General features: G+C 37.5%; 1 long non-coding RNA gene across 3 annotated transcripts in view; it reads right to left on the bottom strand.

Moving 5' to 3' along the window:
• Window positions 1-4,092: 4,092 nt before the first annotated feature.
• The window catches only part of LOC113927672, a 38,652-nt gene continuing 18,415 nt past the window's right edge, over window positions 4,093-24,329 (bottom strand). For 2 of the 3 annotated variants that reach the window (XR_003521711.1, XR_003521710.1), the window contains exons 2-4: window positions 20,493-20,643; window positions 4,996-5,110; window positions 4,093-4,327 (exon numbers count right to left, since the gene is read on the bottom strand). This is a non-coding gene — a long non-coding RNA (uncharacterized LOC113927672). The remainder of the gene's footprint in view (window positions 4,328-4,995; window positions 5,111-20,492; window positions 20,644-24,329) is intronic. The other variant, XR_003521708.1, reaches the window with a different exon arrangement.

Genomic DNA, 24,329 nt, shown 5'->3' with positions numbered 1-24,329 from the left:
ATGATCCACTAAATTTTGCTTCCCATCCTTATAATATCAGGCTCCGCTGGTCTAGAAGTCTTAGTTCCAAAGGGAGGAATGCCCCCACTGGGGGATCCAATGATGATTCTAGTGAACTGGCAACCCCTGGACATGTTGACTCATGAATCAACGGGCAAAGAAGGGAGTGATTGAACCCAGGCTGCCTCTGCACAGAGGTAAGGGGGAGTATGTCTCTGATGTTAAAAATCTTCTGGGTTATCTCTCGGTATTCCCACATCCTGTATTAAGCTACATCAACTCAATTAGCAGGACTGCTAATGGCCCAGACCCTTTAGGAATGAAGATTTGGTTCACCCCGCCAGGCAAGGATCCACACCTAGCTAAGGTCTTTGTTAAAGACAAAGGGAAAGTGGAATGGGTACTGGAAGAAAGCAGTTATAAATACCATCTATGACCACATAACCACTTGCAGATGTAAGTATGGTAATAGTTATGGGTGTTTCTTCTTTATTATGATATGGTTATATAGTTATATATACATATTTTTGCACATATATATTTAATCAGTTATTTTTTATGTTGTCCTTTCTCATCCCCTTATTATCTAACATGTGTTAATAGTAGTTAAATTAATATCTCAATATATAAGTTATAAGATAGCAAAGGAGAAGTGTGAATCAGCTAGAATCACACTAAGAATAACCATCATCCCAAGTCAAAAAAAGAACTTTGAATCCTCTAAGTTTATAAGTTGTAACATATACATACACCCATGACACCATTACTACACTCAAGTGAGTAAAATACTCAAAACCCTCAAAATTCACTTCTTTCTCTTTCGCACTCCCTCTCCCTGCCTCTCCTTTCCCACCTCCCCAGCTAACCACTCATGTGCTTTCTTTTATTCAAGATTAGTTTGCATTTTCTAGAGTTTTATATAAATGGAATCAGACATTATACGCTCTTTTTTGTCTGGCTTGTTTTACTCAGCACAATTATTTCGAGATTCATCTATGTTGTATGTTCATTCTAAAATAGTTTAAAAGGTTAAATTCTTAATGAAGGGATTTTAAGAATAGGTCAATCACAAGCATTTAGATGCAGTGTGACTGGGCATAATTTAGAGAAACAGAAATCTGGGCAATCAGAGATGATATGCTGGGAGCCTGTCCCAGTAGCAGGAGGATTGAAAGAGAGCATTGTCATGTCAATCTCACTGTTAGGTGAACAGTATAAGCTTCTTTGGAAAGGGCTTTGAAAGGTTGGACTCTGCATCAACCAGAAATTTTGGCCAGTGGAGTAGGGCTGGACAGCATCATCTCCAAAGGTTGTCCAGGAGACTAGGGAGGGAATAGAATGCCCACTGAATTTTGAGTGTGGCATCTTCTGAGAAAAACATGAATGACATACACCTGAATAAAGATGAGTCATTCTTGTTCTTACCTTTCTTCGGTACCATCAACATATGAATTCAGCAGCCCTTAGGCTCCTTTCACCTAGTTTTGCTCTGGCCCCACTTTTTCTCACAGATAAGCCAAGAGTGACAGATTGCTCCACAGGGTCCTTTAAAGCCTCCAAATATGAGTCATGGAAAGCAATAATGTAGCAGGCATTTGACTGAAAAGCAAGAGATCTGGATTTTAACCCAGATCTGGCACTTACTTATTAGCGTGGGGCTGTGAATAAATTAGATTCTCTGAGTCTCATTTCTTCAGCTGTCAACTGAAGGAGCTGCACTATGTGATATTGAAAAGTCTCTTTATTCTATGCACCTAAGAATGGAATAATAAAGTCCTGGATGATTAACAGGTGTGGTCATGACAAGAACCATGTAGACAAACCCCCATTTGTAACTGTAGGTGCTATAACATAACCAGCCAGCCACCTATCGTCCATCCATCCACCTATCCATCACTTATCCATCCAACAAGTGTCTAGTGAACACTAATATGTTCAAGACATTGTGTTTGGCAAAGGAGATAAGAAGATGAATATGATCTAGCTCCTGTCCTCAAGATGCTCATAGTTTACTCAGAGAAAACAAATCTATACATTTGATAATTTTAATAATAAACATATTAAGAACAGAGATGGTGCTTTGGTAATACCTTGATCCTCAGAATCTTGCAGAATAAAAGGAGAATAGTTGAGGTTTTTTTTTTTTTGTTGAAGTAACTGAATACGAGTACATTTAGGGCAAAGGCCCTTTCAGAAAGTACTCCATGAAGATATGAAAGGAAAAATTATAAATGTTCATCTCAAACATTGTCCCTTTAGGAAAGTCATGGTCACCCTTTTTCCTTGGCATGTCTTACTGCCAGTTATATATTTCTTGTATGTACTGGTTCCTGGAACAAACTTTTAGAAAGAGGAAGAGGAAAGAGAACAAAACATAATTCTACTCTCCATATAGCGATACAGGTAACCATCAATATTCCCTGTTAGAAAAGGGAGTTGGGCGTCTCAGTCAGTTGAGCATCTGACTCTTGGTTTCAATTCAGGAGCCTCCTGGGATTGAGCCCCTTGTCAGGCTCCATGCTCAGCGGAGAGTCTGCTGGAGATTCTCTCCCTCTCTCCTCCCTCTGCCCCCCACTCTGCTCTCTCTCTTTCTCTCTAAAATCAATCAATCAATTCATCTTTAGAAAGAAAGAAAGAAAGAAAGAAAGAAAGAAAGAAAGAAAGAAAGAAAGAAAGAAAGGAAGGAAGGAAGGAAGGAAGGAAGGAAGGAAGGAAGGAAGGAAGGAAGGAAGGAAGGAAGGAAGGGAGGAAGGAAGGAAAGAGAAAAGGCCTAAACTGGAAAGCCATGAACTTTCTAAGCAAAGAAAACATCTCAAATTGGCCAAATTTAGTTAATTCAATTTATTAACTTGTACTCTTAAATATAAATGTGATGATGTTAAACCTGAGTTTCATCCTCATAAAACAAGTACAAATTTCTGAGTTCATAACATAACGCACTAAAACGTTTACTTCGCATTGAAGTTGTCCAGAGATGGTTTTAAGTGAATACGTTTCTGTTTCCAAAACAATTCTCCTTTATTCTCTTCTATTTTACCAGAATAAAAGAGCTTTAGATGACTAGATGAAAAGAAAAGGAACAGCGTATACCAAGGAGAAACCCTGACCATCACTTCTTTTTACACTGTTGAAGACACTAGTAAGTAGATGGCATGTGCGTATTTTAACTTTAAAGATTTAGCTCTTCAGCAGACCTGGGTGCAGCCCGCTTCTCCAGCTGACTTCCCCAGAGCCAGCAATCTGGGTCACGTGGCTGGCTGACACCCCCCCCCCCCCCCCCCCCCCCCCCGCGTACCACCTACCTCCACTCCCTGACCTGCCATCAGATCCCACCCCAAGGAGCCAGTCGTCCCCGTGAAACAATGAGCAATTCTTATAAGACACAACTGGAGCTCTGTTACTGTGGCACAGGAAGACTTGATAAGATCTCCTAGCCACAGCATTCTTTTGTGTCAGCAGACGCAAGTGGGATGTTCCTTCTGCAGCTCTTACTGAGCAAGAGGAAGCAGCCTGTGAAGCACAATGTTCATTGAAATCGGCTTTCATCTGAGGAATCCCGTGGTGGCTCCCACTCCACGATGTGCATTCTGTCTGCAGCTGAGCTCTCCTGATGCATTTCCGTTGTTTGTTCTGAGGGGAAGGCAGCACCTTTATGAAACTCCATCTTTTACTAGGTAAAGGGCATCACATTGTGCTGGGCAAAGCATTATGTGTCAGGATGTCTCCAGTGAGTCTGGAGCCTAGAGGGAACATTAAAAATAAAATAGAAAACAATCCCCGCCTCCGCCGTCCTGGCTCACTGATGAAGCACTAGTTACATTCAGGGAGGAACACAAGTGCGCGCCGACGAACCTGAGGCACGCGCATGTTTTGTCTTTAGGAGCAGGAAGTATCGGTTGCTTTCGTTATTGCAGTGGGCGCAATGCCACAGGCCACACAGGGTGGTACTTAACTATGGCGCTGAGTGCTATGGGCCCTATAGAACTGTCCAGAAGCCAGTTGGGCTCTGTTATCTATTGTATCTATTAAATTTCAGAGCAATTCTGACTCTCAAAGGACAAACATGGGGAGGAGGAGGTAACCCACAGTCAAATCATAGGTAAGAAATCTCTCCATCTCATTGTCTTAGTTTTATAATTTGGCAATTCATTTTCTTTTCAGAGAAAGACATTCTGTATCCAGGAGTCTTCTGATTAATAAGAGGTCTAAATCAGTACATGGAGAAACAAGTCAACACAGGCTAGTCTATCTTCTCTTCTTGCTGGACGCCTCCTCTCATCTCTCCCGGCCCTTCCTTCTCTGCTCCACCCCATCTGGACTGACCAGTCTGTAATGCAAAGGAAGATAAAAAATGAACTCTCGTTATGGATAGGAGAGTGAACACCTTATTTTCATTTCTACAGCACTTCTGACTCCGTGTATACTTTTTTCCCTCACCTCTCAAAATAAGCTGGCCAAGTTAGGAAGGCAGTGTCTATCTCGGCAGTAGAGGGACTAGGCAGAGAGAACAAGGTAAGAAACCCTTGAGCCTCATAAAAAGCTAGCATGAGTACATGAAGAAGTCACGTGTGAGATTTCTGGCCCAGGCCCTCTTCCTTAGGCTGGGCCCCTAGATATGTGGACAAATGATCAGTCTCCAATCTGAGCAGCGAGACGAGCTTTTCTCACCACCAGAAGCCTAAAGTCTGTGTGTTTGTGTGAAGCCAGGTATGACAGATATATAAGGAGATAGTGACACTGGAGAACTTGAAAAACATGGATGTTGTTTCTTGGAATCCAGTGTACTTCTTCTAGTCTGAGAAAAACAGACGTCAGTCTTATAAGTGACGCAGGATACAGACGAAAATGACAACCAAAGGCAATTAACTTTGTCCAGAAGGAAAGATTTGAAAAAGTCCTTAAAAGTTAAAATTCTGACTAAACCCCATGAAGAGGACGCAAAACTGTTTTCTAAAGGCTTTTCTTAGCTGAGCTAATAATAGAACTCTCGAATACCTGGAAATTTTGTGGAGTCTTCTGTTGGATATTCTTATGAAAGGATTTGCCCAAGTTTCTGGTGACTTTTCCCCTATGTCTGATATGAGTAGTTCATCTCTGATTGGAATAGGCTCTGGAAAAGAGAATTTATATTAGGGATTAGCTTTGGATAGAAAGGATCCAAGAAACTCTCTTCCTCAATCATCCTCTTCCCCCAACTTTGGTTATAAAATTTAAATTAAATTAAATGATAAAATAAAATGGATAACGAGTGACTAAAGCTATGTAAAGGTGATCCTGGCAACAAGTAGGAGATTCTGGGGGTCCTTCTAATTTTAAGGTCCTATGACTTTAAAAGTCCTAGAAGAATAATGCTGATGCATTTAAGTTATTTTGTTTATTTTAATTTAATTTTTTTTAAGAGAGTGTGATGGTGGGGGGAGAAAGGGGCAAAGGGAGAGGAAGAAAGAGAATCTTAAGCAGGCTCCATGCCCAGCGTGCAGCCTGTTTTGGGGCTCAAGCTCACAACCCTGAGACATGACCTGAGCCAAAATCAAGAGTCAGATGTTTAACTGACTGAGCCACTTAGGTACCCCAACTGATGTACATAATTTCTACACATATATTGGTGATCTCTGGGTTAGAACCACATAAATAATATCCAGAAAAGATATCACATATTAGATTAGAATACATCTAATTTAGTCCACTTTTTAGGCTAAAAAAATATATATATATGCTAAATACCTGCTGTGTGCCCAGGACTACAGAACTTGCAGCAAATAAAAAGACACATTGCAGTGTGGTCTGAAGGCTATCATATAATTAGATGATTTTGGTGTAATATAGTATTGGCTGAGTAGAGTGACAGCCAGGTTAACACAGGCCCTATGGTTCTTAATTCACCTTGTGAAGGAACAGGAAGGGCTTCTAGAGGGGGTAGTGCCAGAGATGGTACTTAGAGCTTGAAAAGTAATTATCTAGGTGAGGAAGACAGAGGAGAAGATTCTAGACAGGAAGACTCACATGAGGCAAGTAAGGGGGTCTGAGACATAGGGCACCTTCGAAGAACTACAAGTAGCTTGGTGTTTCTGAACTGTCCAGAGTAAGGCAGGTAAGGGCAGGGCACATCTGTGGGGGCCAGGCACAAAGTCTGTCTGTCCTGAAACTTTGAAGCTTCTGTTAGGACACAGATGAAAGAAATCAGAACGGAATTTACACCTTAGCACTCTCTGATACTAAGACTCTAGGAATTAGACAGCGTGAGGTTGGGTATCAGAGAAACTGAAAAGGCAAAAGAGGTTATGGTGAAATCAAAAGATTTACTTAAAGGTCATGAAAGGACTCTAGAGTTGAAGGTGGGGATAAAGCATGATTGACATCTTGCTCAGTTGGTTATGGCCTCTTAGGAGAATTTTATTTATTTATTTATTTATACTTTTTGTTTGAGAGAGAGAGCGAGAGAGAGAATCCCAAAGACTCCCTGCTAAGTGTGGAGCCCAACGGTGGGCTCCATCTCATAACCCTAAGATCACAACCTGAGCCCAAATCAAGATCAGACACTCAACTGACTGAGCCACCCAGATGTCCCTCCTAGGAGAATTTTAAAGAGCATTAGCAATGTGACTCTCTCTCTCTCTCTCTCTCTCTTTTTTCCTTTAGCAGCAACCAACAGGATATCTACAAAGGCCTGGATCCTGACTGCAGTGCTGTGCACCTAAGAATAAATGAAAATGAAATCAGAACAGAAGAATAAAGGGCAAGGGAGAGAATCAAACTCCGCAGGATATGTGTAAAATGCTTTTAGTGACCTCAAATTATGGGATTAATGGAATGAAAAGGAAATGGTTTTGAAAGTAAATGATTGAACACAAGCATTTGAACTTGCTCTCTAGGAAGTAACAATAGCAAACCTCACTTAAGCTTCTGTGTATTTAGAAAATCAGAAACAAGGAGAAATACTGGGACCATTCTTTGGTTAGGGAGCCATTAGAACCTACTATTACTAAGATAATTCTCAAAAAGACAAGAAAGACCTCCATTAAAACAATAAAGAGGAGGGCCCACAGGGCCTCCTCTGGAAGCAAGGGGCTTGAGTTGTTAGCGTCTCACCTCCCCTTCTTTTGTCCCAAACTCCATCCCTTACTGAGGGCGCAAGGTCAAAACCCAAACAACTCTGGAGCCATGAGGGCCAGCTGTATCATTAGCAGGGCCCAGAAGAAAATGAAAATGTAGAACCTCTTATTCAAAAAGCAGAAAATAGCATGCTACTAGAGGTATTAAAATTAACACTTTTCCCTTTCTTCCAGTCTTTCTCTTGACTTGTCATGGTGTCTTTTTTATTTTTACTTAATGCATTATAAATAAAGAAAAAAATAAAAATTTAACTTATAAGCATGAGTTTTACCACTCATTTTTATATTGATACATGCTAGTCTTAAACAAAGTCCTTTAACTCGTATGTAGCATCATCAAAATCACACAATTTGCATTTTATAGCTCATACATTGCATATGTATTTTATTCCTATCAGAAGGGCAGAGATGCTGCAGAATACTGACTCAACTGTTTTTATTTCCACTTCCTATGCAAGTACATTCTATTAACACTACCTTCAACTTACGGGTGGGGAAAGAAAGACTAACAGAAAAGGTAACCATGGATCACTCCCTTTCCTTTGGATCATGATTTCTAGCATATGTGATTGGCTAATACAGGGAAGTAACATGAGTAAGGAAAGATATGACAGAGTTCCTTAGTTGTTTTGTGTTTCTTAGAACTCCATTATCTTTTATCTGCTTATGAAGCAAGTTCCCTTTCAAAAAGAAAAAGGGGCCTCTCAGGGTTGTCAGACTGCCCTTCTCCCACTTAGTCATAAACCTAATAATATTGCCTTGATTTGCTTCACGTCACAGTGAACTCCTGTGCATCATGGGTCCACCTGAGTGCTGTGCTCAGGGGTCACTGTGACCATTATAGGAGAACGGGGCAACAAGGAATCACAGCCATCATGCACATCGTATGTATCTTATCTGTTCAAATACGTGTTCGTTCCATTGCCCTATTTCACTTCACTTAAAACCATGAGTTCAAGGATAAAATTATTAAGAATCCTAAGATGGCAGTAATGTGGTTTTGGAATATAGGTGAGGTTTGGTGGGGTCAGGTCTGGAGCCGACGACCAAGAAAGAATTCTTTAGACGTCTTTGGTGCAAAATGGTGGTTTGATTAAAGCATGGGGACAGGAGCCGTGGGCAGAGAGAGCGGCCGCACCGGGGTTGTGAGCGGTGGCTGATTATATACTTGGGAGTTGGGTGAGGTAAAGAAAAGGGAGGTTTCAAAAGGATTTTCATATGTTAAAGAAGACTCACAGGATACTGGAGTCCTTGCCATTGTCAAGTTAAAGGTTGTTTTTCCCTCTAGCAATGCATTAACATTAAGATAGTTGGATGCTTCCTGGAAGAATGTCACGCAAATCCCATCCGGGATTGTTGGGTGCGGGGAGGTTGCGAGGTGTCAGCTTGTGCTTTGTCCTCAGCTAGCCTTCTGCTCCCTCATCAGCAGTAGCAGTGCATAAACCAAGCTTGAGGTCCTCCGGTGGGCCCCTATAGATTTGTATGCTCATGAAGCCAGCCCCGGGAGCAATGGACCAATATTCCTAACTATTGTCTAAAGAAACTGCTTCTTCCCAATAATTGTTTCTTATTTTGACTACAAAACTATTTCAGAAAGCCTTCTGGGATTAGCAAAGCCTTCCCCGATTTATAACTCAGCCTCATAGAAACAAGGCAATAAGACTAATACCAGTGCAATTTATAACTCAACCTCATAGAAACTAAGGCAGTAAGACTAACCAATGGCAGGGAACCGCACCTGGAGAAATCATTTAGCTGCCTGAGTCAAAAACTTTTTATTATATTAAAAATAAAGATTGAAATGATTTGAGCTAACATCCTAATGACTATTATGAATTTAACCTCACTCACTCAAGATCCTGTAACAATGATCCATGTAGCTCGTCCACTGTCTACCTTGCATTTCGGGTAAGCAAAGTTCAAGCCCAGAGGGCTCTCCTGTCAACAAGGGAGCAAGATGGAAAGGACAGTGCAAGAGGGACTAGGTTAAATGTTACCCTTGGATACTTCAATGTGGGGTATAAGACACTCAGCTACTGGGGGCACTTGGAGGGTTCAATTGGTTAAGCATCTGACTCTTGATCTCAGCTCAGGTCTTGATCTCAGGATCCTGAATTCAAGCCCGGTATGGAGCCTACTTAAAAACAAACTAAAAGACACTAGGACACTGAAGGGCTTTTCATAGGAATCACAGAGGTATTTAAAGAGTGTGTCTTTTACTTCCTTTGAATTTCAATGGCACCATTTTGGCAAACACTGCCTTGGAATGTGACTCGCTTTAAAGAAATTTCTTGGCAATGGTATCAATATAGCTTTTTTGTATATGTCAGCTAGCTAGCATTTATGACTTTGTAGATGTTCAAGTAGAAGATCCTGAGGAAAGAGTTAATATTGAAGTATCCAGCATAAGGCATGCTGGACCCATTTCCTACCAGGAAAAAATAGGAAGGCACTCAGCCAGGAACTCATAAAAGACTGCAGAGAATTTTGATTGGCAGTTTTAGCCTCTGCATCTGGAGAGTTTATTTATAGTTATTGAAATCTTGATAATCAGTGGTACAGGAGAAAAAGGAAGGAATAGATTATTGGAAACCATGCATCATTCACAAACTTTATTTTAAACAGTTGTTTTTAACCGCCGCTTTTCTATCAAAATTTCCACCAGACTGCATAACAAAGAGTCAGTTTACAATTTAGTACTTAATTTCTTTTTATGCCATCTGCTGACCCGCAGGAATAAATGTCAAAGACTGGGAAACAGCATTGTTGAGTAACCCAAAGCAAATAAAAAATAACAAATGAATGAACTACTGCTATGAAAAATGACTAACCTACTGTGACCCCTCCACGACTATGTCATACAACTAGAGGACAAAACTGGGGCACTGAGCCTAATAACTAGAGCAATATTTATATTACATAGCATCATACATCTTTTAAATTCCAAGTCATACTTTATTATAGAAACACAAGTCCACTCGAAATTAGCAAGGAGTAATTGGCTAGAAAGTAATTATTGATTCTTTAGCCTTTTTTTTTTTCCTTTCTTTCTTTTTCTGAGTCATGATGTGTAGTTAAAAGGCCAAATCTCAATAATTCTAGAAGGGAAGTTTTTGAAAGTTCTGTTTCATTAAGTCAACCTGTAAGGAAGAGCTTCACAAAATGGATCATCTGTTTTTGGACCTTGTTTGATAAAAGCCATAAGCCCTTCCTTGAATGGCAGGAACTCCCCTCGGGATGCACCCCTGCTTTAATATTTAAATTAATTAATAATGACTGATGTTAAGAATACCACAAGTTTATCTGATGCCTTAGGCCTAATGGATTATGGTTAGACTCTGTCAGCTGTTAGAATCAGAGTCAGCCACTGTTCTGTGCCCTCCAGTCTGTGGCTTGAATCCAGAAAGCTGCACACTCGACACTTGAGTTCTAAGATGTGTATCAACTAATCTTAAACACTTCACCACATCTCCAAGGAATTGCTTTAAACAAGGCGTGGGTACTGTACTCAATTACCTTCTAGTTAGATTTGCAATGTTTTTTCTTCAACCTCTTTTGTGCAGTAACATTCATTGAGTGTCTGTTAATATCCCATGCTCTATGCTAAGCACTATTGAGGCAGAAGCTCATGTAATAATGACTTAAAACCTATGAAGCAAGTGCTATTATTACACTCACTTGCCAATGACAAAATAAGGACTCAGCGAATAAACATACTTTGCTAAGGACATTCACCTATAAAGTGGTAGAGATGGGACATAACCCCTTGCTTTCTTACACTGGAGCTCATTATTCTACACTGAACCCTATTTCATTACACCAGACAATGTTATATTTGATAGCATCAAACAGGCTAGGAATGATGTATTTTCAACGCACAGACTGCTGAACTGTATAGGCTTCTCTAGGTTCAGACTGTTACAGTATGCCACTACAGGAGTTCAAAAAGGGAAAAACAGTAAAAAAAAGGGGGGGGGGGGCAAAAGAAACAATTAGTTCTGAACAGTGACCCATCCTTGGAGGAACTGAAATGCAGTCAGACTGCTCAAGAAAAAAGAGGAGAGGCAATGGGTCTCCAGAAAGAGTTGGTAATTACTACACATGTACTTGAGAAGGCAGCAGACCTTTTCTGCTACATGGGTTGGTTGTTACTTCAGATACCTCCTCACTACTGCATCTGAGAGTGGATTGTCAATATGAAATGCCCATCTTCCCAAGAGTAAAAAATCAGCTATTTTTCTCACTTCTCTTTCCCTGTTTCTTCTCATTCCCTACCCTTGTTCCTAGTCTGCTCACATATAAAGAGTTAATGTATCACTTATTGAAAGTAGTTAATCTTTAGTCTATAAATTCACCAACAAAATGTCAGCCCCCAAATTATCATGAAATTGACAGATTCTCATCAATATGCCTCTTGATAAACTTCGGGTTAGAGTTCATTTGGCAGGACTGTACATCTAAATGGCACCATTATTCCTAGTATTATTTTTCTCATGATACAAAAGATTTTTTTAAGTGTTTAGGATTGAGAGCTCTCTCTGGAATGATATTTTCTATTCAAGTCAAGAAAAAGAGAAGACACATAAATTCTAGGTGCCACAGTCTTGATGGGATAAACAAAAACTGAAGTATAACATTTAGTAGCATGAGAACCTTTTGAGAAACTTCTTTTTGACTTGAGGAAGGACAACAGAACAAAGGTGATTCTGGCTAAATGTAGAAGATATTTTAACTACTGTTGCTTATCTGTACATGGATAAAATCCCTCTAATCCTGGGCTTCTGGTTTAGAAAGTGAGCTGTAAAGTGGGCGATTTCAGAACATTCTCCCACTCAGAAACTCTGTTAAAACAGAAGCAGAGGGATTTGGGAGTGAAAGGCCTTATGTTCATATAGTAAGTTTTCATTTGGGTAATTAAATTCACTTTTATTGGCTGCAAAATCTCTCTCTCTCTCTCTTTTTAAGATTATTTGTTTATTTATTTGACAGAGAGAGAGTTAGCGAGAGCAGGAACACAAGCAGGGGGAGTGGGAGAGGGAGAAGCAGGCTTCCCGCCAAGCAGGGAGCCCGATGCGGGGCTCCATCCCAGGACCCTGGGATCATGACCTGAACCGAAGGCAGACGCTTAACGACGGAGCCACCCAGGTGCCCCTGGCTGCATAATCTCTTAAAAATAATTCACATTTACTTCAAATCCTTAGGCCCGAAAATTGCTTTTGGTAAAATACAGTGTCTAAAAGAATGAGATCAGTATCCAGATGAAAGCTTTAACTTTTGTTTTGTGATGCTTTAAACTACGAGATACATATACGTCTATGGTCAGAGGGGGTAGAACCTGAATTATTTTTTTTAAAAACTTGAATATTGGCCAGTTTGCAACACTGCTTATAGCAATGTTGTCATATAAATGTGGAAATAACTTTTTCAGTTTGTCCCAACCAAAACATCAAGTGTGACTTGTTTTATTTTTTCATACTCCATGTCATTAAATGATAACATTTAGTAAAGTCCTACATTTCATCACGACTGACAATATCTTATGAACACAGAAGTTAACAAAACAAAGCTGCAATAAGAGTTTTGGCTTTGTTTCATATTTCATTTCCCTTACATAGCATATTGTTTACAGGGATGAAGAGCATTTTAACATTCCTTAGAGTATAGAATTTATTTACCATGAATAGACATTTATATCAGCAAGTGAAGAAATGACACTGTGCTTCTTCACAATAATTAAATAACCCATTTAAAACAGTCTCCATGTCTTTTACTTTGGACGTAAAATAAGCTTGAATTAAGATGGCTTGATCATTCAAAATTCTTTGACTTTTTTTTTTTTTTCTTTTCTTTCTTTTTTGCATTTTGGCCCTGAAATATCAGACCTTTCTTTTCATCCGTTCTACCTAACACTAAAGGTTAACTATTTTCAGGATAAATTTTTCAGCGAGGTAAAATAATGATTGAAGAGTTATGTCCAACAGAAAGATCATTGGCTTGCTAGGATTTTGCTCTTTGCTGACTAAAAAAGCATTTACTGGATTTTGAAGTGTATTTTCCAGTTACAGAAAAAGCATTTACGGAAAAATAACATTCGTGTGGAAAAAAGAAAAAAAAATCTACTCATTCTGCTTCATCATCTCTACATGGAAGGAGAGATAGGGGGAAAGCACTCATTACTTTCCTGGCAATAATCAAGGAAACTAAGAGAAATTCTAACAGAATATTTTTGTTTTAAAAAAGAAAGAAGAGGCAGGGTTTGAAACTATCAAGGATTAGTGTAGAAGTCAGCTGCACGCAAATAATAGATTGAGCTATGCTCCCTCCTAGAGCCAGACCAAGGTCAGAAAATTCAATTTTGATTCCTAACTTATAAAAAATTCTGATACATTTTGTATGTGTTAATCCAAATGCATGCAAATCTACCAATTTCTCAGCAAAATCAGTGTTCCTGACTATTAATTTCTTTTAATTAAAAAAGAGCATAACTGGAGGAATTCTTATTAGAATCCAATGTACCCCATCCCAACTTCCTCTTTCTTTAGGTCAAGCTAATAAGTCCCTTTGGAAATCAAAATAGACAGCTACCACCATTATAATAAAATGTAATGACATGTAAATACATAACAAAAATACATTTGCATTTTGAAAATAAGTTCTCTTTAAGATTTTCTCTAATATCTACTCTCTTTTAAAGTTCATCTCAGTCTCAAGGTCAAATATTAGCAAGTGTGGATATCAAGATATTTAAAAATAAGAATATATTGAAGTCATTGCACACATTATCATGGAAACATAAGCTGGTGAAAAATTTTTGGAGGACAACTTGCCAATATTTATCAAAGTATCTCTGCTGCTAGGACACTTCCAATTTCAGTTCTGGGTCACTCCTATTCTTACAACAACATAAAACTGAACAAACTGAAAATCGATGACTTTTCTTGGACTCATCAGAGAACTGAAGTCACAGGACAAATTGGCACCCCCAAATCTGGAATCCAGAGAGTCAAAGTTGAGATCTGCTTACCAGAAGCAGATGCCTGTGGAGCCAAACCGGTAGAAACACTTAGATGGCAACTTTGACAAATTGCTAGAGGCTGACTATGGTCTAGCCTGAGAAAGAGATACTGGTTGGGGTTGCAGACTTAGAGCTGAAAGATGTAAATTCTCTCCAAGGGGAGTAGTTAAGAGTGACAAAACTCAGGAGGGGAGTCAAAAACAAAGAAACTTGAGGAATGCAAGGCCACTGTCACCTATTGCTACTTCAAACATTAAACAGAGATCCACTCCCAGCAAATTAACATAAAACCTCACTCTAGAGGCCCATTTACCTCAGTTCCTTTTACCCAATATAACATGTATAGCTTCCAACAAAAAATTATAAGACAAGCCAAATACAAGAAAAAACACATTCTGGAGAGACAAAGCAAACATCAGAACCAGACTTGAATGCAACACAGATGTTAGAATGATCTGACAGGGAATTTAAAAAAACTATGATTAATATTTGAGGGAATATAGAAAAGTATGCAAGAGGAGATGGATAATTAACTGGAGAGTTGTAAAGTCTAAGAAAAATAAATATTAGGTGCTAAAAAACAAAATCCCCAAAAAACAACCACCAAAAAATGTGGTAGTAGAAATAAAGATTGCCTTTGAGAGACTTATCAGTAGACTGGAAATGTCTGAGAGAAGAACCAATGAGATTAACATTAAGTCAATAGAATGTCCCAAACTGAAATGCAAATAAACAAATGAAAGAGAAAAACAAAACATAACATCCAAGAACTGTAGGATAATTTCGAAAAGTATAACATACACATAATTAGAATACTAGAAAGGGGAAGAAAGAATGGGTCAGAAGAAAGATTTGAAGTAATAATGGCCAATAATTTTCCAAAATTAATAGCCAACACTAAGCCACAGATCTAGGAAGCTCAGAAAACACCAAGCAGTACAAATACCAAAAAACACACACTTGGGAATAGCATATTCAAACAGCAGAAAAATCAAAACCAAAGAGAAGTTCTTGAGAAAAGTCAGAGTAAAAAAGAATCATCTTATCTACAGAGGAAGAAGAAGTGTTACTGTGGACTTCTCCTCAGAACCAATGCAAACTACAAGAGAGAGATTGAAATACTTAAAATGTTGAACAATGACAACAACAACTAAAAACCTGCCTAGAATTCTATGTCCAGTGAAATTACCTTTCAAAAGTCAAGAAGCAATAAAGTTTTTTTTGTTTGTTTTTTGTTTGTTTTTTACAGGCAAAAACTGGGAGGATTCACTGACAGCAGACCTTCCTTGCAAGAAATGTTAAAAGGGTAGTAGAAAAGGGGTGAAAAAATAAGTATAATTTTACAGTGGAGTAATCTGACAAATAGAGCTTCAAGGTTAGCATCAACAGTGAGAAGCCATGTTGATTGCATGCACCGTTGATATAATGTGGTGAAAATGACACTTTCCCTTCGTGGTTTTCCTTCCAAAAAGACATAACTCCATCCTAACCAAGAGAAAAATCCCGTTTGAGGGCCATTCTACAAAATACCTAGCCACTATTTCTCAAGACTGCCAATGTCACCAAAAACAAGGAAAGTCTGGGACAATGTTGCAGCCAAGGGAAGCCTAAGAAGACACGATGACTAAATTTAATGTGGTATCCTGAATGGGATCCTGAATTAGAAAAATGACATGAGTTAAAAACTGAAAAAGTCTGAATAAAGCTTGCAGTTTAGTTAATAAAAATTTATCAATATTGGTTCACTAATTTAAAATGTACCATACTAATGTAAGATATTAATAACGAGTATATGAAAACTCTCTGTACTATATCCACATTTTTTTAAGAAACGAGTCTAAAAAGGTTACTTTGTAAAAATGCAAAAGATAAAACAAAACCCTCTTTCAAATAATTTTAAAAAATACACTGCTAGGAATTTATCCTATATGTTTATAAGCAAAAATATGCCATGAGAGATTTCCCCCTAAGGCTTTGTAATTTAAAAGATCTGACTCCAAATTAAATGTCCATCAATATGGAGTGCCTGGGTGGCTCGTTAAGTGTCTGCCTTCGGCTCGGGTCATGATCCCAGGGTCCTGGGATCAAGCCCCACATCGGGCTCCCTGCTCAGCGGGAAGCCTGCTTCTCCCTCTCTCACTCCCCCTGCTTGTGTTCCCTCTCTCGCTCTGTCTCTCTCTGTCAAATAAATAAATATAAATAATCTAAAAAAAAAAAAGTCCATCAATATAAGCTTGGTTAAGTAAATTACATTATAGCAATAAAATAGATGATTCTGCAGTCATTAAGAAAAAATAAACATACCTGTATGTACTGCTATAGGAAGAACTCCAAGGCATAGCAAATGAAATGCAAAGGCAAGCACATTCACAAATTTTAATTTTAAATTTAAATGTTTGGACAAAGCTTTTAACAAAAAAATACTACCTCCATGTCCCTTTCCCTCTCTATCTCTTACTCTGTTCCTGAGACAAAACCATTTTCAACCCTTTCATAACTTTTTTGATATTTCCTTCTATATTTTTAAATAAAATGTTTATGCTTTTCTTTCTTGATTTTTCCAATTTAGATAGCTTCATTAATCGAGTACTATGGATGATGAAAACTTAACTCGCTTACACCCCTATCTCACTGCTCATACATATGTAGTTTCCTCTTTTTCTCAATGAATTGAGGGAATGTAATAATTGCTCATAAAATTAATATTCAGTGATTATATAATGTTATGAACACTTAGTTCTTAAGCAGATTTTACTTGGTCTTCCTGGTTTCATCCTGATATGCTCCTCTGTGTTTGGATTATCTGAGCCTTTCTGAGGTTCTATATATGCTTCTATGCTTCTACTACCACTAGCTTAGGTTTTAGCTTAAGCTTTAAGAACCCTTACTGTTTACATGGGCCCTTGCTGGTTGGCTAAGTTACTCATCCATCTGCTTTCCAGCTTCCAAATTTCATTCCTGATCCTCTCCTCTTCTCTTCTTTTGGGACAGATCTAGGTTTCAATTTTGTAAAAAATTGTACCAAAGTTTGTACAGTTTTGAATATACTCTTTAAGAAAATGAAGATAAAATTATGAATACAAAATTTGATTTGAAAGTGAATATTTATTTTGAATCAGAAAATAAGACCTAAAAGTAACAAATTTTTAAAAATACTACAGATATCACAAAATTTTAAAAGACAGAATACTTTTATTGATTAGTGGCTTGATGCAACTCTATAATATTTTTCTCCCATAATTTTTCTGACTAGATACACTTTGTCTCTTTATATGAGAACAATTTTGTAACAACACTTTCTTTGGAGAAAATAGAACAGTATTTCAACCTTTTCTCTAGCATGGTTAAGCTTTTTTTCTTTTTCTTTTAGTCAGGATGCACAAAACATGTGACTTTCCACACAGACAGAGTTGATACTATATGAAGACTTTGTTCTATGTTCTATAAATACAAGAAATCTTATAAGTCACAGTTTGTAAAATTCTCATCAAAACAGAAAAAAATATGGTCTATATGACACCAAATTATTCACTTACAATTTTATATATTGACGTTTGGAACAATTTTTTAGACATTAGTTTCTGGCTTTGTATATTTTAATTATTACTTCGGCACTACTTGGATGTACTGGTATCATGGGAACAATATTATTACAAAACAATCTCTGACCTTGAATATTTGCATTGTGATGCCTAGCGTGTTGGTAAAGTGAGTAGCAAAAATATTCCTAGAACCGAGGATGGCTTGCGATAATATATCTATTCACAGAAATGATTGCATGCAACATAAATATATTTTTCTAAACCAAAACTCAAGGTACACCCAAATAAACTTCCTTAGTTAGATCTCAAAAGTGCTTTTTTGTCCTTTGAATTTATACCCTTTAAAAACTCCCTTTATTTTTCTCTATCATGAATAAAGAGCTATCAACATTCACATATAGGTTTTTGTGTGAACTTAAATTTTTATTTCTCTGGAATAAAAGCCAAAGCTTTTATTGCTAGGTCATATGGTAAGCACATGTCTTTCTTTGTAAATAACTGGCATAACCTTTCCAGACTAGCTGTACCATTTTGCAATCCCATCAGTGATGAATAGATGGTCCAGTTTCTCCACATCCTCACCAGCATTTGGTATTATTACCATTTTTTATTTTAGCCGTTCTGTTAGATGTATAGTGATATCTCATTATGGTTTTAATTTGTATTTCCCTAATGACTAATGATGCTGAATATATTTTTATATATTCATTTGCCTCTGAATACCTTCTTCAGTGAAATGTCTCTTCATGTCTTTGGACCATTTTCTAATTGTTTGTTTTTTACAGTTGGCTTATGAGAGTTCTTTATATATTTTAAATGCAAGTCCTTTGCTGGATAAGTGGTTTGCAAATATTTCCCGAGTCTGTAGCTTTTCTTTTTATTCCCTTCACAGCATCTTTAGCAGAGAAAAATCTGTTGTTTTTGTTCTTCTGGACACAACCCAAATAATCTTTCACTGGGAGAACAGTTAAACAAACTGTGGTACATATATGCCATGAATCCTAGTCAGCATTAAAAGGAATGAACTACTGATACGGGAAAAACCTAAAATAATCTCAAGAGAATTATGCTGAGTGAAAATGCCGATCTCAAAAGGTTGCACACTGTATTATTTCACGTAGGATGACTTTCTTGAAATGACAAAATTATAAACATGGAGACTAGATTAATGGTTGACAGAGGTTGGAGAGGTGGCTGGGGCTGTAGAAAGGTAGCATGAGGCATCCTTGAGATGAAACTCTTCTTTATCTTCATTGCAGTGGTGGTCACACAAATCTATACATGTAATAACATGGCACAGAATAAAATACACACACACAAAGGTTCCAGGGAAGTTTTAATAGCAGTTACTTTAGATGAAAAAAAAAATACATGGGGAAAAATATATGTGAGAAATAAGTAAAAGTTTAGATAACAAAGTAAGAACAAGATGGTATATTTAAATTCAACTATATCAATAATAGCATTGAATCTAAATAGTCTAAACATACCAGCTAAAAAGCATCAAGTGTCATAATGGATAAAAAGCAAAACCCAAGCTGGTTAAATATAAAGAAACAAGTTAAGTCAAAATTTGAAGGATGGAAAAAGGTATGCCCGCCTAAACTAGTCCAAAAAAAAAGCTAGAGTGACTATATTAATATCACAAAAGTATATTTGAGAACAAATAATATTACCAAGGATAATTAAATTCATTTTATTATGATCAAGGTTTCAATTAATCAGGACATAGCTGATTAACTGAGTTGCAAACATTTATGCATTTAATAACAGACCTTCAAAATACATGAAGCAAAACCAATAGAACTATAAAAAGAAATAGACAAATCCACAATATAGTCAGAGATTTGGACACCAATGTCTCAATAACTGATAAAACAAATAGAAAATCAGGAAGAATAAAGAAGTTTGGGTCACTGAGAAAATTTACCTAAAATTGTACATTTTTAGGGTGAGTGATATCTTTATTAAGTATACATGTGTTAACTGTGACCATGAAGAAGTTGGCAAAATAGAGATAATATATTCAAATCATTTATACTATTTGTTGCTGCCCATTTTTTTTAACAGTGTTGACTTTTGTGATCATATTGGTCATCAGAAATCCAAACTGCTAATGAGCCTTCAGTGGCCTATCACAAGATCTATGTTTATAACTTTATGGTTTGCTCATTGCCTATAGTACTTGCAAGATCAGAATCTGAGCCAGGTGATCCTGGACATTAGCATCCATTTTCCCCAGCCACAGTCATAGACCGCCTTTAGAGTCTACGAGTGAAAGAAATCTGCAAGTCTGTGGCTCAAAGTTTTTCCATATGATGGAACATCATATGGAAATGTTAGATCCAGAGATGGGACTAAAACATCAGGGTAAAATATTTATTAAGATAAATTAAAGTGAAAAATTAGGGATTGGTGACCATGAATTGGAAAGATCCAAAATATGAAATAAGACACAGGGGGTAAAGTTCAACATTATTTAGAAGCAAGGAGAAGGAAATGTGATGCATTTCTATAACCACAGGATAGTCTCCCTTTACCTTTGACAATCTTGTGTAAGAAATCTTAAGTGGGGGGGCACCTGGGTGGCTCAGTTGGTTAAGCATCTGCCTTCGGCTCAGGTCATGTTGAGTCCCACATCAGGCTCCTTGCTCAGCGGGGAGCCTGCTTCTCCCTCTCCCTCTGCCTGCTGCACCCCTGCTTGTGTTCTCTCTCTCTCTTTCCCTCTCTGTCAAATAAATGAAATCTAAAAAAAAAAAAAAAGAAAAAAGAAAGAAAAAAGAAATCTTCAGTGGGGAATTTCAATTATTTGGGGGAACTCACCTGTTTTGAGTGTGAAGTTGCTGTGAAAGTACACTTGATAGAAGTCAGATGTCCCTGTTTAAAATTAGGTGAGTCTCAGCTTTTTGCAAATCCCCACTCACTGTGTCACCTTGACAAGTCATTTAACCTCTTGGAATCACAGCTTTTTTGCCTATAAAGTAAAAATGGTGGTACAAACCTACTGATGAGTTTGCTTGATGCAAATGTAAGACTTTAGAAATAATCATTTATACTGTAGAGCAATACTGTCCAGTAGAACTTTTTCAATGATAGAAATATTCTATAACTTTCTTATTCAATGTGATGTGCATTACTATATGTGACTAGTGAGCATGTTTAAAATATGGCTGGTACAACTGAGGAACTGAATTTTTAATTTTACAAGTTTAAGTAACTTAGATTTAAATAGCCACGTGTGGCTAATGGCTACCATATTGGACACCACAGGCATAGAGCTAAAGAAAAAATGTCCAATTCATTTTTTGGGGTCCTGTTTCACAAGCAACAGGGAATGTCAGAAAATCTATCAACCAAAGTTTGTGTTCCTTTCCATGTATGTGAAGAAACATAAAAATACCTGGCTTTTAACTTCCTGACTTTGTGCTCTGGAATATGGTATCACAGAGTACCTCTTGGGGCCCCTGGGTGGCTCAGTCAAGCCTTCCACTCTTGATTTCGGCTCAGGTCATGTGATCTTGGGGTTGTGAGATGGAGCCCTACATTCAGCTCTGCCCTCAGTGGAGAGTCTGCTTGAGATTCTCTCTCTCCCTCTGCCACTCCCCCCACTCATGTGCTCTCTCTCTCTCTCAAATAAGTAAATCTTTTTAAGATTTTATTTATTTGACAGAGAGAGAGAGAGAGAGCACGTGCACAAGTAGGGGGGAGGGGCTGAGGCAGAGGAAGAAGCAGACTCCCCACTGAGCAGAGAGCCCAGCGTGGGGCTCTACCCCAGGACCCTGTGATCATGACCTGAGCTTAAGGCAGATGCTTAACTGATTGAAACACCCAGGCACCCCGATAAATAAATCGTAAAAAAAAAAGAGTCCATCTAGAAAGATGTCCCATTTTCCCACTGTACAGTAGCTAAGATATTGCACTCAGAAAGCAGGTAGAGAGGTTTTGGCTACAGGTGAGAGGTTTTGGGTATTTTTCTTACATTTCTAAGATCACAATCAATACCTGGGATGCAATAACCATCACTATGGTTTTGGGCATAAAGAAAGCTCAAAGGCTATCTCTAACAGGCCACTACCCTAAGAAAGGTGCTGAGGTTTCTTTCCTTGACAATGCTAAATTTACCCCTGTAGAATGGCTTAGGAATGGTTCCAACAAAAGACAAGTAAATACAATTACAGTCTTCCAAATCAATTAAGCAGTCTCCATGGTTCCAGAGGGTTAGTCTGACCTTTAGTCATGTTAACCTTCGCCCTTGATTTTATTGAAATGTTTTTTTGACAGATACATTTTTCACCTGTGCCTTTCCTTTTTAGCCATGTATGTGGTGATGTTTTTATTTCAGATCATGTTAGTTCAATAATTTCCATATGACTTAAAAATACTTGACTAAGTGAAAAGAAAGATAATAACTAGCAAGGATAAAACTAATTGTTCATCCATACTCCTATGTTCCTTTTTTCTTCAATCTGAAAAATACGGAGTAGAATCCTCTTTTTATATTAATTTATCTAGAAATAAGAAAACCTGAATATACATGTTAGTAAGTGAAGGAGACTCAGAATCACCTTTCCTATGAATGCAATGGCATAATTTTAGTTCTTATCTGTGTATCCATCCAGTCCTAGATATTTGGTGTTAAATATCTAAGTCATTTCAAATGACCAACTCAGTTTTCAACCTTTCATAATATGGATAATATAGAAAGAATTTCTCTGGATTTGTTAGCAACTTGAATTTCAAAGCTTTGCATTGTCGGTAAATTATTGCAATTACTTTGATTCTTTCATGCTGAGAAAGAAAATGGAATATGCCTATGTTAACCTCTTCACATATTTTTACTGACTATTGATATTTACTCCTTCCTTTTCCAACATTCTTATGTGCTATGATAAAATCAATTTCAAAAGCTTTCAAGTAGATTTTTATTTACTAAAAATTTTTAATAATTGCTTTCTATATTACTTTATAAATTTATCTCATTAAATAATTACACTGCTTTATTGTTTATTATATTCCTTGACATTTGACATTTCTTATTAGAAATGTCATTCCTTGACATTCATTGACATTTTTTATTAGAATACCTTTCTTCTATTCAACTACAATATAGTCTGCTTTTGTTTCCTTTATAAAAGCATCAATAGAACACGCTCCAATATTTCCTTGAAGATTCACTGGCATTGTAGCATTTTTGGTTCTATCTCCTTTTATGAGAGAGATAAGAACAATTTCTGAATTACCGCTCTGAATACTACTTTTAACAATCTGATTAACAAAGGTCATATTGTAAGACAATGTGATTGGTAGACATAATGATGACTCTGTCATTCTGATTGCCATGTAAGCACATCCACATTTCTTGAAGATGAAAACTCTATAATCAACGGTCAGAGATAAAGTAATGGTCAGAATATTTTTTAGATGGTTTTCTTATGTACTTAAGGTGCAAACTGGCTTTACTAGGGAATACTCCCTTCCTCCCACCTCTCTGCCTCCTACGCACACCCACCATATAACCTTTCCATGGTATCTTTCTGGTACGTTAAACTAACAAAAGGTATAATCCTATATATTGAATATAGAGACAACTAATATCCATGTGTCATTGTGGCCATTAATCAAGATAAGAACTGAAGCTGAGACCAGCTATAGGTCATAGAGAGCCCAATAGGAGCACTGTGCAACCCTTCCAGATTTCTGGCAGAATTCATCAATATGAAACTAAACACATTGCAGTACTGCACTTTTAAGTGATGTAATAATCTCCAGAATGCTTATTTAGAAGGAAACTGCTTCATATAATTGGTCCCCATTCTCAAACTAAAGCTTATTATTAGACCAAACTTTTGTATTCTTCCACCAATGTACAAACCCATTTGGCCTTCTGGGCATAAATGGGCAGGAAATGACATGCTACTGGCAAAATCCTATTCTTTGCTTTCCAAGGCCACACACAGAACATAATTATAACCAACCATTGATTGAACCTGATGTCTCATGTTTTCTTTACTGGATTCACTTTATTCAGTATAGTACTTGGTGATAAACTATCAAAAAGATCTAAAGTATTCCATGTTCTTTTTAAAAATCTCTTCACGTTTTTGTGATTATGATCTGGCCTTTGGTCTTAAATAAGACACATTGCTAATAATTTACTGTAGTACCTATTGTATGCCAAGCATAAACAGTAATTTCTGGCCTAAAGTAGGACTCCTTTTCAATCAAGTGTGCCAGCTGCCCGGGGCTCTCTTTATTCCTGTGCCCTTTACCATTGACTCTTAAATTATTCTAGGCTGAGACCAATCCAACCATGCAAACCTTTTAAGTAACTGTTTGAAGGCATCCTGGGGGAGGTAAGCTACTGTTGAGAGAAGAAAAAAACATGATTTGTTCAGGTCAATTGATGTTATGGAATGGAAAAGAGAATCTAAGTCCTCTCATTTTGAAGAAATGGTTCACACTGAGCACAGAAGTAGGTGACGGAGGTGGGAATGGAAGTGCCTTTAAGGCACTCTGGAGGCAAAAGTAAATATTTTCCAAAGTATTTTGGAAATACGCACATTTACGTTTTTCTCTGAAAGTGGACTTTTGCTAATCAAAAACTGAGCCCATAGGCCTAAGAAAATAGGAACAACCCCAGTTTGCTTTATGCAGTTTGCC

The sequence above is a fragment of the Zalophus californianus genome, chromosome 7, assembly GCF_009762305.2.
Source record: "Zalophus californianus isolate mZalCal1 chromosome 7, mZalCal1.pri.v2, whole genome shotgun sequence".
Taxonomy (NCBI): Eukaryota; Metazoa; Chordata; class Mammalia; order Carnivora; family Otariidae; genus Zalophus; species Zalophus californianus.
Note: the sequence above shows the minus strand (reverse complement) of the source record. Positions and strands in the feature narration are given on the sequence as shown.